This window comes from Nicotiana attenuata, unplaced genomic scaffold, assembly GCF_001879085.1.
Source record: "Nicotiana attenuata strain UT unplaced genomic scaffold, NIATTr2, whole genome shotgun sequence".
In the NCBI taxonomy this organism is placed as follows: domain Eukaryota; kingdom Viridiplantae; phylum Streptophyta; class Magnoliopsida; order Solanales; family Solanaceae; genus Nicotiana; species Nicotiana attenuata.
The window spans coordinates 367894-371386 of record NW_017670523.1 but is presented as its reverse complement, the minus strand read 5'-3'; positions in this window follow the sequence as shown (position 1 = coordinate 371386).

Sequence of the window (3493 nt, the reverse complement as noted above, 5' to 3'; positions counted from 1 at the left end):
CTTTTTACGAAATATACATAACATACATGGTTAATTGCGTGGTTTACCACTTACATCGCCCAACATACAAAATACATATTTACATAAGTTCATAACCCACATTTCCTGTCTACGGAGCCTCTAAGGATACAAAAAAGTGATACAATACTTGCCGGTAACAAGGCTCCGGCTATACCTTACACAAATACCAAAATAAGACTCCGGGAAGAAAAGCGGCATGAGCCACGCAGGGCCCCGAAAGGAAAGGGGCTCACCAATATGGCTTACGGGAAGTGAAGGAGTGCTACTGCCGGTGAACTGGAGTACCTGCTATAGATCCACCTACAATCATAACATGAATGTAGCGCCCCCGGCAAAAGGGACGTCAGTACATTTGAATTGTACTGGTATGTATGAACAAACTTTACCCCAAGTAAAATCAAACAATACACAAGTAACGAACAGCAATAGAATCAACAATCAAATGTACATGAAAGGAACAACCAAAGCCAAACAAGTTTCACAATCTCTCCTTTTCCCCTTTCAACATTATCACATCAATGATTTCACAACTTTCCCACATTTTCATTGCAATAGTGATTTCGATCACTTTTCCACCCTTATTACCTCGGCCACCCTTATCACCACAACCCACACCTTATTACTTCATGTTGCGGCGCGCAACCCGATCCCACCGGACAATCACATTTCACACAACAACAATAGTTCACAGTTCAATCACATGGCTTCAGGCCATCCAGAATATCATTTCACAACAACAATAACAATTTCACAATGAGTTTTCATTAACCTCAATACCATTTCCATCATATATAATAGCCCGTATACAATTTAAGTCACAACGATAATTGCCCACGACAAGTCATATATGATATTACCACAGTTGTTTCAATTGCATCAATTACGATTTCTTTCCATCACTTGTTACACAGCTCTTACCACATAAACACATTCACACACACACACACACTTGGCTTGTTGCCATTTACTCACACCATCATATTGGGAAACTTAACCAACAACTTCCAAGGCATATTAATCACAAGAATTCACAAATAGTCCACATAAGTATCACATATCAATTGCTCGTACACCAAACAAGGTGGCTTTACAAAGGTCAAAGTTAGCCATACATACCTGGAATCGAATTTCCCCTTTTTACTTCTACTCCGGCTCACCAATAGTCTAGTATCGACAATCTAGTTCACAAGTTAACACATAAATCTTAGAATTGAAGTTCAGAATTACTACCCGAACTCATTTAGGTTGTCAACCCCTCTTTTGCAAACCTTTACTTCTACTCAATTTCTCTTACTAGATTTTAGGTCTTAAAAGATATGCATGTGTATTTCAACTTCCATTTTCAATAATCAATGCATGAGAATCCCCCTTTTTGTTTAAATTTAAAAAAACAAATAAAAAAGGGTTGGGGATTTTTACCTGCAAGAACGAAGATGAAGACAATTACCTGAAATTTCCCCGGCCCGGGTGACTTTGAAGAATCAAATTGAAGAAGGTGGGACTCTCTCTCAAGAACTCTCTCTTCCCTCTCTCTAGTTTTGTTCAGAAAATATGTTAAAATGAGGGGTTGGGGTGTTTTATTGAAGAAGGGGTCGGGTTTTAAATTTAGAAAAATAGGAGCCCGAGTCAGGTTTGCGGTCGCACTTTGCGATCGCAAAGTGGAAATGTGGTCCGCAGAATGGACTGCAAAAGTGCTCCTAAACTCTGAACATTCTGTTTGGGTTTGCGGTAGAAATGCGGTCCGCATACTCGTTCTGCGGTCGCATAATGCACCGCATAACTGCCCTTTACAAAATCTCAAGACGATTATGCGACAACTATGCGGTCCGCATATCAATTATGCGATCGCATAGTGGACCGCATTTTTGACCGCAAATTTGACTAACACACTGACTCACTTTGCGGTAGAAATGCGGTCCGCATACTTGATTTGCGACCGCATTCTGGACCGCATAATAGCACTTTTTTGGAAAACTTTGATTCTTGATTCTTAAATGCTTAAATCAGTACAAAGGGTCCGAACACATTCCTAACACATATACATAACTTGGCACTACGAGTTCTAAGTTTTAAGCACAAGTTTTCACGGGGCCTTACAGGTTTCCTCAAAATGATGGGTCTAAAGAAGAATCCAAAACTGACATGCCTCAAAGAATCCTATATCCCTTTCGACTATTTGTACGAGAGGTACGGTCACAGCAAATCCTACCGTACCTATCCTGATGAGTTTGCCATTACCTCATTGGGTCATATTCATCGAAGGGTTTTTGTATTCATGTTCTGTTTTCTGGGGATGATTGTGTTTCCAATGAAGAAGGCAAGAATCCACACCCGGCTAGCCATGGTCACTAAAACTTTAATGGAAGGAATTGGAGGGCAACCATTCAGCATTGTGCCCATAATTGTCACAGAAATATACCGGGCCCTAGAGAAATGTCAACGGGGAGCTAGTCACTTCGAGGGTTGCAATTTGCTACTTCAGCTGTGGCTCATGGAGCATCTACAAAAGGGTGAATACCGACAAGAGATTCAACAAAGGGACTGTGACGATCATATCGCTTTCCATCACCCAAAGCGAATGAATTATATCCCTGATATGTTTGCTCAGCCAGAGGATGCCAAAGGATGGTTCAAGCTATTTGATAATCTGACCGAGGAGCAAGTACAATGGATGTTCGAATGGTTTCCAACTGAAGAATCCATCGCCCGATCCCGAGACGCACCTTTTTTGATAATAATCGATTTGAGAGGAACGTACCCTTACGTCCCTCTCCGAGTTATGAGGCAAGCTGGTAGGAAGCAGGTTGTACCCAAGGTCAACAAGATGAGTCATTTTCGGGCTGATTTACAGGCTGACGATAGTCCTTACAAGTGCCAAGCTCAGCATATGTGGCACTGCAAGATCGTCATGGGAAAGGATACCATCAAACCAGATCGATACCACGCCGGTTGTACTCCTTACTATTCCGATTGGTTAGAGGATAATCATGATGGTCTGGGTGAACCTGGGTTCGTTCGAGGTCACAGGATCATAGATGAAAAGGCCGAGGCACAGGTTAAATACAATCAGCTGCACAAGAGAATCCGGGAATGTAAAAGCAAGCACCGTGAGATACAAGAAGCCAATCAAAAGCTAATTGGGGAATGGAAGGACATGGCCGTCAATGCCAACAAGCGATTAGGATACCTGGAGCGAGGCATAGTGGAGCTGGAAGGAAGGTTTCTTAAAAGGGTCGAAGACTGTCAGAATGCTAAGGGTAGCGAAGGTGGACATCTAGCCAGAGCCTACCTGCTGCTGGGACTTCGCGAGCTGGGGAAGTTGTTCGAAGGAGCCAAGGATGCCGAGTCTGGGGAAGGTCCTTCAGGGACCCAGTAGATAGGACTTTATCTTTTCGCTGTTTAAAATGTAACTAAGGCCAATGGCCATTAGTGTACTTATTTCCTGTTATTTAGTGTTCGATTTGGGATTTCG